This window comes from Nipponia nippon, unplaced genomic scaffold (assembly GCF_047370975.1).
Source record: "Nipponia nippon isolate SJK-2023a ecotype South Korea unplaced genomic scaffold, ASM4737097v1 scaffold_8, whole genome shotgun sequence".
Lineage (NCBI taxonomy): Eukaryota > Metazoa > Chordata > Aves > Pelecaniformes > Threskiornithidae > Nipponia > Nipponia nippon.
The window spans coordinates 36,095,149-36,109,282 of record NW_028262402.1 but is presented as its reverse complement, the minus strand read 5'-3'; the positions used below and the strand labels follow the sequence as shown (position 1 = coordinate 36,109,282).

Genomic DNA, 14,134 nt, shown 5'->3' with positions numbered 1-14,134 from the left:
GTATAATTTCTAGCTGAGGTGTCTTTGGCTGCCACAGCTGGCTATGAAAAGAAGGTGCTGTGTGTTTGTACACAAACTTTTTTTGCTGGAAAGATGAAGTAGATACTATGATGCCTTGAGCTATTTCAGAACATCCCTCCTTGCTTCCCCACAGGCAGTTCAAGCAGTGCCGCTGTGGCCCTGAGGATTCTTACTGTCGCTTCTCTCCAAATCTTGTTTCCCATGCTCTTAAAATCTGGCATTGTGGCAAATGCTTGTTAGTAATTGAAGACTGATTAGCATTATTTCTGTAGACTACTGCTGTCTCTGTAATCATCCTGAATTTCATCATATTCTTTATCGTATACCCACATTTGCACATTTTACCCATCACTGTAATACCTTCAGCATGCAAAGCAGGCAGTGCTGCCTGTTGAGCAATCACAACCCATACTTGCACAGGACCAAAAGGCAATAATTAGGCATCAAGCCTGACTCCACTGAGTGGTGAGGTTTCCATTGCAAATGGTGTGATGGCAATTGTGTTGAACTAGTGTTGTGCCTTCAGTGCTACTCAGAATTGAGAAAATTATTGTACAGCATGCCATTGAATTAGCTGATTCCTTGGATGTTTTTGCTTGCAAGTATTGAATGGTCTAGCAGGTTGTACATATTGTTTCTCCTTCCCTTTCTCCCTCAACTTTTTTGCCAAAGAAGAGGCTAAGTTTTGAGTCAGAGCTGAAAAACTGTACAATCTCCAATAAAGCAGCTTGTATAAGAGGTATACAGCAGATACTGATATATTTTATCTCTTTAAGATCTTTTCCCTGCTTTTGAAAGCTGTGTGAAATCCATTAATTTGCCAGACCTTTCCAGATCTTTAGAACTGGAACAATGATGAAGTAGGGTGGAGAAGGTAGTGTGGTCCCCACGGCCATGTGCTGCGTGTGAGTTGCTCACTGGTGAGGTGACCCAACAGGCTGCTGCAGCGATGGTTTCTGACGTGGAAGTCTGTTCAGTGGAACAGAGAAGTTACCTGCTGTTCTGGTGGTCTGCCTGTCAGTTGTGCTTCACGACTGCTGTGCTTTTCCTGTGTTGTGTTAGTAGTTTGAGGAGTTTGAAGATGCACCGTAGCTTTGAGGAGTTTGAAGGCACACTAGAAGATCTGCCAGGGAACTGTCAACATTTGGTTTTGGTTTTTGTTTCTACGTTTGATAAAAAATTGCTGATGTTGTTGCTGTTGCCGCATATGTAACCCAGATCAGAAGTCACTGAGAGAGTGGTGGAATGGTAGGGCTGCTCAGCTGCAGAATTTGTGACTTCCAGGAACCTACTAAGGTTTAGAATAACATTAACTTTATCTTTTCAATAAATACAAAACATGAAATTAAATGACTACTGCCTGATGCCTGGGATTTGTTATTATATATTTGTTATATATATTTGTTATTCACAGTCTTCCATGACTTTTGGCTAAATTCACTGAAGCTTGTGCAAAGGTTTAACTTATACGTGTATCAAGTGCTACAAATACCTGGAAATGAAAGTATTTTCAAGTGCCCTTCTACTTGTTTCTTTCTATGTAGAGCAACCAAAAAAAATTAAGGTGGCATTGCTGCTTCACTGTTGGGGGAGTAAGGGTAGAAGTAATGAATTGATAATCCTGTCTATGTGTGGGAGATAACCTGTTCTGTTTAAAGTAGGACTTAGTTTATTTTGATAGTAGTTATTACCTTGTGTGCTTCTGTCTACCTTTTCACTAACTGCTTGCTCTAGAGTAGCTCCTAGAAATACCCCACAGAGATGAGTACGCTGGTGTTTTCCGAGCAATGAATAGGCTAGCAGAGCATGGCATCGTGTAAGCCCTGGATAGCCCCTGAGGGCGTGCTTTTGAGCCGCAACATCCAAAATCTCTGAGGTGGAAATTAGTTAAAGTGCAGGGTAATATCAACAGCGTTCTTCCCGAGTTTATCTATGTCTTCGCTAAGTGGGATTTCTTCCTGGGGATCCCAGGGTTGCAAATCCTTGTGAATTTGAAAAAAGTATACGCGTAGGAAATAGAAAATATCTGAGAGTCTCAAAGATCCTTTGACTTAGCAGGTCTCGCTGATCTGATTCTAGCATAACTAGCCAAGTCCCAAACAATGATTTTCACTTGCTCCAGGAATGTAGAAGAAACAATATTTTTAATGAGGAAAAAACAGTCTAGAGGCATCTGATTTAAATCTCTGTAGCTCTGCTATAACCCTGTCAGTGACACAAAGCTGTATTCACTTTTGTGGAGTTACATTTATTTAGAATAAAGTGGAAGTCTATCCTTAGTATTTAAGTATTTATACTGTCAAAGGCTTATTTGGGAACTGAGCTGAGGTGGCTTTGAAGCATTGTGGAAATCTCTGGAGGATATGCCCATATTCTGTTTGGAAGCAATTTTGCTATATAATCTCGCTACAACCTCCTTTCACGTAGTTGCAGAGGGCGATAAAGTCTCCCCTCAGCCTCCTCTTCTCCAAACTGAACAACCCCAGCTTCCTCAGCCGCTCCTCGTAAGACTTGTGCTCTAGACCCTTCACCAGCCTCACTGCCTTTCTTTGGACACGCTCCAGCACCTCCATGTCCTTCTTGTAGTGAGGGGCCCAAAACTGAACACAGTACTCGAGGTGCAGCCTCCCCGGTGCCGAGTACAGGGGCACTATCACCTCCCTGGTCCTGCTGGTCACACTATTCCTGATACCAGCCAGGATGCTGTTGGCCCTCTTGGCCACGTGGGCCCACTGCTGGCTCATATTCAGCTGGCTGTTGACCGATATCCCCAGGTCCTTTTCCGCCAGGCAGCTCTCCAGCCACTCCTCCCCCAGCCTGTAGCGTTACATGGAGTTGTCGTGACCCAAGTGCAGGACTCGGCACTGAGCCTTGTTGAACCTCATACAGTTGGCCTTGGCCCATTGATCCAGCCTGTCCAGGTCCCTCTGCAGAGCCTTCCTGCCCTCAAGCAGATCAATGCTCCTGGCCAACTTGGTGTCATCTGCAAACTCCCTGAGCGTGCACTTGATCCCGTCATCCAGATCATTGATAAAGATATTAAACAGAACTGGTCCCAGTACTGAGCCCTGGAGAACACCACTTGTGACCGGCCCCCACTGGATTTAACTCCATTCCCCACAACTCTTTGGGCCCAGCCATCCAGCCAGTTTTTTACCTAGTGAAGAGTACACTTGTCCAAGCCATGAGCAGCCAGTTTCTCCAGGAGAATGCTGTGGGAAATGGTGTCAAAATTAGATGGATGGGAAAATGTCCTTTCAAGGAATTGGCACTACTAAATCTGGATTTCTGTATTTGAGAAGTGCTTAATGGTTAATCTTTTGCTTTCTGTCATAGTTTGTCCTTATTTGGTGGTCTTGTCAGAACCCAGCAAAGTTCAATAGGCAGGTTGCAAAATTTAGAAGGAATCCGTCCTGGAGTACAGGCAGGCAGAAACATCATACATCAAAGAAATGTTTGCTAAGTAGGTGGATTCTGTACACTGAGAAGGAGCTAAACTGTTGGATAGTACGATGTTTGGACGTTTTTATAGAATCTCTTATATTAAACCTGCAGATCTATTATATTAAACAGCAGACAAACAGAATATCTTCTGTTGTATGAGTTGTAACCACGTTGCATACCTCCTCCACTGTCCTGGCATCAGCACCTGGCAGGCGAAGGTGGGACGCCTTCTGATCCCTGCTATACTGGTGTAAAACTGTGTCAGCTCCAGGTGTTTTAAAATTTAAAGCCTTTTCAGTTTCTTGTATAATTCAAAGCAGCAGGCTGTCTGGACTACTCACATTCACAATACAGTTAGTTTATGTTTGAAGATGATTGGAAGTGAATTTAGGAAACCTGGCACAAGAGTGGCTAGCACAGCTTTTCTCAGGGAATGGGCACAATCCCTTCCCCCTTTCCCCTCCAGAGACTAAATGGCCTGTCTATGTCTTCTGCATGTCCCACGCAGAACCCTTGTGTGGCTCTTGAATATGGCTATGTCGTGGCTTTTCCCATGGGATTTTGGGGTATGTTTTGTAATCTGTAGGAGGTTTATTGTGTAGCCTCATGGAGAAGCTGGGGAAGGGATGGGCAGGTCTTCTCGCTGGCATCAGGGCCACAGTATAAGTGACAGGTAGGTGCAAGGTTTTAGGCATGGACGTGAAAGTGCTACTATGGGGAAGAGCTTCCATGAGAGGATCAGGGGGCTGGGTCTGGTCCAAAGCCAGGACTGGTTAAATGAAGATCTGTGTGATGCATTGGGGATCTGTGTGGTGCACTTGAAGACAGCCACAGGACTGCAGTTCCCATGGTGCTTTGGAGAAGAAAACCCGTAAGGAATTACACAAGCACAAGGATACATGGAACCTGATTTTCATGATTCATAAGGAATTCATAAGTCTGCCTTTCTTTTACTGCTCTGTTGCTTTCTTGTCCCACTCCCTATATCCTTACTACACATCTCCCAGGAAAGCCAGGAAATTGGTCAAGAAGCAGAAGAGGGTGAGGAAAACGTCAGGCTGAAGACCTGCTGAACTGCTGGCCCGGTCGTGCCCACAGGTTGGTTTACCAGCCACTGCCAGACTTCTCACCTTTCTCTTACTGGGAGGATGAACTGGGATTGCCCATGAAACTTAAAGGAAGTCCATTATCTTTGAGACTCTTATAAAATAAATTTAAAATTGGCCAGTGGCTAAAAAGTTAAGGATGAGAAATAAAGAAATGTTTAATCACATTAAAGTATTGTTTGTGGATTATCAACCTAATAAAAGAGCCTACATTCCAGGCTGTTTAATCATAGGGTTTTGTTTTTTTTTTAGCGTAATATTATGCATAGGATGTAAATCTTATAAGCTTCTGTGGTTCTTTGTTTTCTTTTTGGTAAACGGTAATTGAATATCAGCAACATCATGTATTAAACCTTTAATGAAGCCTTAATTATGTCTATGCATTTTTGTTTGAGTAATATCAAGTTGTAGAAAAACATTAGATATACTTCACATATGTGATAGCTTCTCTGCAAAACTGCTCACATATAGATAAAATAACCATTCATCTGGTTTATATTTTATAAGAAGTTCTTTCTTGGTTGTGGCTTTGATGAACACTTTTTGTTTGGGTTCTTTATGTTTTTTTAATGAGTTGATGCTTTATGAAGTATACAGTTTGGATTCATGTATCTAAAAATAGAATTTACATGTTTTGCTTTTAAAAAAGACTATTTCTTTTGTAATTCTTAATACACTATATATCAGACCATGACTACCTCTTTTTCCTTTTTTGCTTCCCTTTTTCTTTCTTACAAACAGTTGAGTTATGATTAATTGAATAAACAATCACTGAAGGAGATTATTAGAAACCTTATATAGCTTTTCTTAGTTTCAGCACTTGTCATTTTGCAGTTGCAGTGATCTTTCATAAAAAGATCATGCAGTTAATAGTAATATTTTTATTTGCACAAACAATTTTTTACAAATGAATGAGCTCTTCTGGAGAGCATTTTCTGTTACTTTAGAAGAAATATAGAACTTTGTGTTAATCAGACTTTTGCTTTTAAAAAGTATTTTCTTTTGATATTTTTCAGTAAACATTTGAAATAATTTTGAATCCCTGCCATCGGTAGTGGTTGTGCCACTACTGCTGTACAAGGAAAAATAGTGGGCTATGGGGAGGAAAACTCATCAGTTAGAAATAGGTTTGGTAGACAGTAGGCTGATTTCGTGTATAACCTTTTCACTGCCATGAAACAGAATTTAAACGATCAAAATTAATGTATTAGCATAGCTTAGTGGAAAGGGATAGCATCTAGACTTCTTTTTTGTATTTTGTTTTCTGTCTTGGATGTTGTTATCTGAATTGACAGATGAAAATACAGTGGACATTTTTTATTCTCAGCAGTATGATGATAACTGGGTTTGTCTCTTGCCAGCGTTTTTATCCACCTTAAAACAATAAGCCAGCACAATTACTCCATAGTTATCCTTTTCCTACAATACCATGGTGTTTTCACTCTGTATGTCTGATTACTCAGGTAGAGTATGAAAGAACTCTGCCATATTGGAAAATATGCAGTTGCTATGGAGGCTGTTAGGCTGTTTACTTTTTTGGGGGGTTGTTTTTGTGGATCGTTTGTTTGTTTGTTAGGAGTTTAATGCTAAACTTTAGATTGAATACTAAGCTTGTTTGGATCTCAAAAGATTTGAATTTCTTTTAATTTTCTAGCCTGTGCTTTGACCTTATACTCAATTTCCCATTTTTCTTTCCCAGTTGATAAATTTTCATTCAGAAGTTAATCGCTATTAATTCCACTTAAGCAGAAGGCGTAAGAGTGCCAAGCAATAGTCCCACTCCATCTTTGTAGGAAAAGATAACAATCTGCCTTCAAAAGTATGCCATCTTCTAGTAGTGTTAGTGTTGCAATTCCTGTTTGACTCGAAGAATGACTTGCTGGTTTCTTCGATGCCTCTCAGAGGATGCTGTTCAGTGTTGTTCATGGAGGAGGTGGTACTTCATTACATCTCAGAAAGCAGGAATGCCTTTTGGTGGTATCACACAGTAGCACTCTCGAAGTACTGGGGTTTTTACTGCTGGAGCACAGAATCATGTATGCTATGGTGGGGTTTACTGGCTGAACCTGAACTGAGGCATTTTGTCCCTTTTTTCTTACATCTTTCATGGGTGAAAGCTTGTTGGTTAGAGGCAGAAGAAGGGATTTTTAGCCTGCTGCTAGTTATTGTTAGCGTTTGTTCTTCTGTGAAGTGCCTACATATTAAAGCAATGGGAGCTCTGTGTGGTTGTCTAGTGCAGGAGCATAGTAAGTTACTTTTTTCCCTTTTTAAGAATTTTAAAGATTGATTTTGTTTTATCAATGTGTGATTTTATCAGTCTGTTGCCTTCTACATTTTTAATTCCACTTCCTGAGGGAAAATTGTTCAAAGACTATGACTGTTTTGATGATTGATTATTTTGGCAATGTTTTTAATTTTTTTGCTCTGGTAAGTGTGAGGTACAAAGGTATCCTCGTCCTGCAAGTCGAGTCAACTTTTTTGGGTAATTTTTTTTTTTTTAAATATTAAATTTAGTATTTTTCTTCTCTTTGCAGAAGGTTTCCTGATACATTTCTGGTCTAGATTTATTTATTTGTTTCAGTGGCAGTGGGAAGAGGCTGAGTGAATTCCACTTTGAGCTTGCTGTGAGATTCATTTTAATCGCAGCTGTTAGACTTATTATGCAAACCACAGAGAGGAATCTAGTAACTCATTGTTGAAATGGAAACGTGCATCACGGTGGATTTTGCAGGATTTTGTCAGTAGTACTCAACGTTTTCATTAGAGGTGTGAAAACTAGAATGAAGAGGCGGCAGTCTGGGCGGCCCTACCAGGGTGTTGGAGGACAGGGAAACAATCCCAATGAGTCTTCAGAGCGGGAAGGGAGAGGGGGGTGCTCTTCAGCAGGGACCAGAGCAAGATGCATGGTGGGGGAGCAGCTGGCTAGGTAGCAGGTCTGTAGAAACCTCTGTGGGGGCTTGCAGCTAATGACAGCGTGAGATGGGTTGTTAGTGCTGTATTGTTACTGAAAGGCAGTTGCTGTACTGAGAGAACAGGCGTATAGCCTCAGGAGAGGCATGAAGGTGCTCGGTGAGGGCTCAGGTGGTGTATCCTGTTTGGCATGCTGTGTTGGAGAGAGCTGGAGAGAGTTTGAAGGAGGGTACTGGAAGTCTATAGGTGGACAGGCAAGACCGTGAAGAGTGAATCCCCACTATCAAGTGGGGATTGTTTAGGCCAAAGAAGAGAGGGTTTGTACAGGGCACTGAAAATAGCTGCGGTAAAGAGGCGGCAGGCAATCTGTGCTTGGTTTGGCAGGACTGGGTATAACTGACCAGCTTCCACCGAAATGGTGAAGAGTCAGATGAGATCTTGGGGAAGAATTTACCAACAGTAAGCATACTGAAACACTCAAATCTGACCAAGTAACCGGGGATGCTTGGAGGCCTTTGAGAATGGGTAAATACACATATCGGAAATGTCATCAGTGTCACTGATGCTGACTTCAGGGACAGGGACATTGATACGATTGTGTCAGATGGCATCTCAAGATATGACTCAGTGATTGCAGAGTTTTTGGTTTGCTGTCACATAACTCTGTGGTTTGATTTTTTTTGTAGACACAGGGGTAAAATCAGTCCACTGAAGGGGGGTTAAACATGCCCCATCTTTCCCCCCCCGCCCCCCAACTTGGTAATATAAAGAAGTAGAGAAATTTGTACAAGCCTCAATTTTCCTTTTGTCTCCCAGCAGTACCCTTGCTGGTTAGTTCCAGCCAAATTTGAAGGAAGAGTCGAGACCTCAAAAATAAATAAAGCCATTCATTTTTAATGAAACTGTTGATCAGATAATGGGAAAATGCATTGACTTTCTCCTCTGAGAAGGAAACAAGCTGAACTCATTTATATATAAATTTGGCAGTTGCCAGTTGATTAGGCAGTTATGTGTATTGGACAACCATTGCTTGTATAGCTCTGGACTCATTGTAGATTTACCTGTTTCTTGTCTGATGAGGATTTCTTCAGGTGTTAGAATTAACTTTGTTGTAGTAATAACAGAAGGTGGTTTAGAAGACAAAGAATAGAAAGCCATAGGGATTTGAGGTCCTTTTGAGTTGTCTGAGCAACAGAATTCATGAAGCAGTAATCCCAAGTGTTCACGGAAAGAGTACCTCCATCACAATACTCATACATATCGTTTTATGACTACTTTTACATCTCTTGACTCTGTCCATTATTTTTTCCTTTGTACTCATTAGATTTCATATATAATCTGTAGCAGGCAAGGTAAGAACCATGTATGTGTTTGAGAGAATACCAATGGCTTTGTCAAAATTGTAACCAGTGATTTCCAATATATAATTTAGATGCTGAGCTGAAATCTTACGACATATACCCAGGAGGCATCTGAAAAGGGGGTCTGTTTATGGTTCATGGTTTTAAGTGAGGGCTGTAAACCCAACGTAATGGCTGCTTGTTTATTAGTGTTTTAAACCTGTTAATTTGTATTCTATATTGAACGCTAGCTGTCTCCCATGTTGGTTAGAAATTGTAACACATCTGAGCATCCTCCTTGCACAGGTTATCCGTAGGTGGAGTGGAAGGAGTCTGGCTTTCTTGCTTCTTAAGTAGATGTGAAATCCCAGAAAGCTCAGATCAGCTGAGCCTCTCTCTGTCAGAATCTGAAGCCTCTACACTTTATACGTGTGAAGTATTTTCACCTGAAGCAGATCCTGTGTGGTTGGTAGTCTCACAAGAAGCTTTGATTTATGGTGGAGCACGGATTGGGTTAGGACACATTTTCTCTGTGAGCTGTGATTATGGCTTGTTTCCTGCCTGTTCCCTTTGAATGCAAGGTCTGTGATGCAATTTAAAAGGAGAGTAGATGTTTGCAGACTAATAATGTCAAAGCCACAACTGAAGCCTGGAGCACTCAGTTCTGTAGGCTGATGTTCCTGTTGCTCAATTTCCCTGTCTCTAAAACCAGCTCTGCTCTCTCTTTTTGCTTACTGAGTGATTCTACATTAAGGAAAATGTCCAAGATAATTCCCAGAGGAAATGAAGAAATTTGAAGGAGATCAGTTCAGTGCAAAATACTGTCATATCTCTAAGTAATGGAGAATAGCAGTATAATTCAGTTCATGTCACAAATAGAACAGTATGCCTGAGAGAACACAAATAGAAATTGCTTATGCAGGAAGGGAGAGTGAACTGCAATATGTTGGGTTCTATTTTGCAAATATAATCCTCAAATCCATTCTGCTCAGATTCTTATGCTATGCCTCTCTTTGTAGCAGAATCATAGAATCATTTAGGTTAAAAAAGACCTTTAAGATCATCAAGTCCGACTGTTAACCTAGCACTGCCAAGTCCACCCTAAACCATGTCCCTAAGCACCATATCTACATGTCTTTTAAATACCTCCAGGGATGGGGACTCAACCACTTCCCTGGGAAGCCTGTTCCAGTGCTTGACAATGCTTTCAGGGAAGAAGTTTTTCCTAATATCAAACCTAAACTTCCCCTGGTGCAGCTTGAGGCTGTCTCCTCTTGTCCTATCACTTGTTACTAGGGAGAAGAGACCAACCCCCACCTCCCTACAACCTCCTTTCATGTAGTTGCAGAGGGCGATAAAGTCTCCCCTCAGCCTCCTCTTCTCCAAACTGAACAATCCCTGCTCCCTCAGCCTCTCCTCATAAGACTTGTGCTCTAGACCCTTCACCAGCCTCATTGCCTTTCTTTGGACACGCTCCAGCACCTCAATGTCCTTCTTGTAGTGAGGGGCCCAAAACTGAACACAGTACTCGAGGTGCAGCCTCCCCGGTGCCGAGTACAGGGGCACTATCACCTCCCTGGTCCTGCTGGTCACACTATTCCTGATACCAGCCAGGATGCTGTTGGCCCTCTTGGCCACGTGGGCCCACTGCTGGCTCATATTCAGCTGGCTGTTGACCGATATCCCCAGGTCCTTTTCTGCCAGGCAGCTCTCCAGCCACTCCTCCCCCAGCCTGTAGCGTTGCATGGGGTTGTTGTGAGCCAAGTGCAGGACCCAGCACTGAGCCTTGTTGAACCTCATACAGTTGGCCTTGGCCCATTGATCCAGCCTGTCCAGGTCCCTCTGCAGAGCCTTCCTGCCCTCAAGCAGATTAATGCTCCTGGCCAACTTGGTGTTATCTGCAAACTCCCTGAGGGTGCACTTGATCCCGTCATCCAGATCATTGATAAAGATATTAAACAGAACTGGTCCCAGTACTGAGCCCTGGAGAACACCACTTGTGACCAGCCCCCACTGGATTTAACTCCATTCCCCACAACTCTTTGGGCCCAGCCATCCAGCCAGTTTTTTACCTAGTGAAGAGTACACTTGTCCAAGCCATGAGCAGCCAGTTTCTCCAGGAGAATGCTGTGGGAAATGGTGTCAAAGGCTTTACTGAAGTGCAGGTAGACAACACCCACAGCCTTTCCCTCATCTACTAAGCTGGTCACCGTGTCATAGAAGGAGACCAGGTTAGTCAAGCAGGACCTTCCCTTCATGAACCTGTGCTGACTGGGCCTGATTCTCTGGTTTTCCCATACGTGCCATGTAATGGCACTCAGGATGTTCTGCTCCATGACCTTCCCCGGCACCGAGGTCAGGCTGACAGGCCTGTAGTTCCCCGGATCCTCCTTCCAGCCGTTCTTGTAGATGGGCATCACATTTGCTAACCTTCAGTCAACTGGGACCTCCCCGGTTGACCAGGACTGCTGATAAAGGATTGAAAGTGGCTTGGTGAGCACTACTGCCAGCTCCCTCAGTACCCTTGGGTGGATCCCATCCGCCCCTATAGACTTGTGCGTTTCTAAGTGGTGTAGCAGGTTGCTAACCATTTCCCCTTGGATTATGGGGGCTTCATTCTGCACCCCGTCCCTGTCTTCCAGCTCAGGGGGCTGGGTACACCAAGAACAACTGGTCTGACTATTAAAGACTGCTGCAAAGAAGGCATTAAGTACCCCAGCCTTTTCCTTGTCCTTTGTCACTATGTTTCCCCCAGCATCCAATAAAGGATGGAGATTCTCCTTAGCCCTCCTTTTGTTGCTAATGTATTTATAGAAACTTTTTTTGTTGTGTTTTACAGCAGTAGCCAGATTAAGTTTCAGCTGGGCTTTGGCCCTTCTAATCTTCTCCCTGCATAACCTCACGACATCCTTGTAGTCATCCAGAGTTGCCTGCCCCTTCTTCCAAAGGTCATAAACTCTCCTTTTGTTCCTGAGTTCCAGCCAAAGCCCTCTGTCCAGCCAGGCCGGTCTTCTTGCCTGCCAGCTCTTCCTTCGGCAGATGGGGATGGCCCCCTCCTGCACCTTTAAGATTTCCTTCTTGAAGAACGTCCAGCCTTCCTGGACTCCTTTGCCCTTCAGGACTGCTTCCCAAGGGACTCTGTCAATCAGGCTCCTAAACAGGCCAAAGTCTCCCTCCGAAAGTCCAAGGCAGCAGTTCTGCTGACCCCCTCCTTACTTCCCCAAGAATTGAAAACTATCATTTCACGATTGCTGTGCCCAAGATGGCCTCCAACCATCACATCACCCATCAGCCCTTCTCTGTTCACCAACAACAGGTCCAGCGGGGCGCCTTCCCTAGTTGGCTCCCTCACCAGCTGTGTCAGGCAGTTATCTTCAATACACTCCAGGAACCTCCTAGACTGTCTCCTCTCTGCTGTATTGTATTTCCAGCAGGCATCTGGTAAATTGAAGTATTACAGAGGGCCTCAGTATAAATAAATGGGTACCGTAATTAATTTATCTCAGCATTTCTGTAGGTTGAATTTCAATCCAAATTGTACCTTGGCACATCTTTCTATCTGCTGTGGTATAAAGTTTCTAGACGTTTCAGAGAGAGTGGTATAGTTAAATTTATGAAAGTGTTTCAAATTGGAATTAAGTTTCTTTTACAGTATAAAAGCAAAACAATGATGTCAAATCAATACAAAGTAAATGAGTGCTAAAAATGAGCAATCAGGAATTATTCTGGTTCATGTACAACTATTTTCCATCTTTTTTTTTGGTTTTGGGTTGTTAGTGACTACACAGAAGTCACTTTTACTGTCTGTGTTCCAGAAATCAAGTTTTAATCTGGAAGGATTTGCATGGCTGTTCTGTCATCTTTGAAAGGTCATGCAAATTGGGAAAGGTCCCACTCGAGAAAGGCAAACATTGCACCCATCTTCAAAAGAAAACGTCAGTCATGGAAACTACAGTCTGATTAGCCTCACTTCTGTCCCTGGAAAAATGTTGGAGTGAGTCCTGTTTTAACATATTTCTGGCCACATGAGTGAGGCGGCAGTCAACAGGAGCATGGAATGACCAAGGGTAGATCATGCCTGACGCACCTGATGTTTTCTGTGATAAAATGACCAGGTGTGCAGACAACGGGAGAGCAGTGGATGTTACTTACCTTGACTTCAGCAAGGTTTTTGACCCTGTCTCCTACAATGTTCTTGTATCCAACTGGGACTTTACAGTCTGGGAGGGAGGACAACCAGATGGCTAAAAAACTGTTTGGATGGTTGGGCTCAGAGGTCATGGTTAATGGGTCATGTGCTGTCTAGAGGCCAATATCAAGAAGGGTATCAGAGAGGTGTGTCCCACAACAGGTGGGACCTGTTGTGTTCAACATCTCTCTCAGTGACCCAGAGGAGAGGACAAAAGGCACTCATAAATTTTAGCAAATGACACCTTAGTGGGAGCACTAGTCGATATGTTGGAGGGCAGGGCTGCTGTTCAGAGGAACTGAACAACAGGGACCTGATGAAATTTTAAAAGGACAAAGGCTGAGCCCTGTTCCAGGGATGGCAGAGCCCCTGGCAATGATACAGGATTGAGATAAAGAATAGGAAAATCACTTACTAGTGTCATGGGCAAAACAGACTTTACTTGGGGAAAATGAATTTAATTTATTACCAATTTAAAATAGAGTAGGATGGTGAGAAACAAAGACAGAACTAGGCCACTTTTCCCCTACCCCCTTCTTCCTAGGCTCAACTTCACTCCTTCATTCATGACTCCTGTACCTTCTCCGCACTCTGCAGTGCTGGGGGATGGGGAATGGGAGGGGTTGTGGTCAGTCCGTAACAGCTCCTCTCTGCTGCTCCTTCCTCCTTACACTGTTCCCCTGTTCCGGCGTGGGGTCCCTCCTATGGGATACAGTCCTTCATGGATTGCTCTGTTACACGGCATGGGGCAGCCCCTGGTCTATTCTTACAAAGGCCAGCCCTGCAGCCCCCCTGCTAACAAAACCTTGCCATGTAAACCCAATACAGCCAGTCACAGCCACTTCTAGCCAGGTCTAAAATCCATTAAAACAACCTGTTGTGCACCAAAACCTCAGCCAGTCAGGGAAGCACATGGCATTGCTGCTCAGACTTACTTCAGAGAGTGTCTGCTGGAAGGGAGAAGAAACGGAGGAGATGTGGCTGGAGGTGCACTGTTGGCAGGAGATGACCCCTGCTGGACCAATGTCACTCCCAAGGGACTGCAGCTCCCAAGCAACCCAGACTGGGGCAGGTTGCCCCAAGAGATCACAGGTCTTGGAGGACTCACACCAGGGCAGGGACAC

At 43.5% G+C, this 14,134-nt stretch overlaps 1 protein-coding gene across 4 annotated transcripts in view; it reads left to right on the top strand.

Moving 5' to 3' along the window:
• APBA1 (amyloid beta precursor protein binding family A member 1) overlaps window positions 1-14,134 on the top strand; it is a 103,986-nt gene that overhangs the window by 14,499 nt on the left and 75,353 nt on the right. Inside the window, exon 1 of one of the 4 annotated variants that reach the window (XM_087742322.1) lies at window positions 4,119-4,563. The exons of the other annotated variants lie outside the window; for them this stretch is intronic. The gene's annotated coding sequence lies outside the window, so the exon portion shown is untranslated. Of the gene's footprint in view, window positions 1-4,118; window positions 4,564-14,134 lie in introns of those variants that run through there. 4 annotated transcript variants of the gene reach the window in all.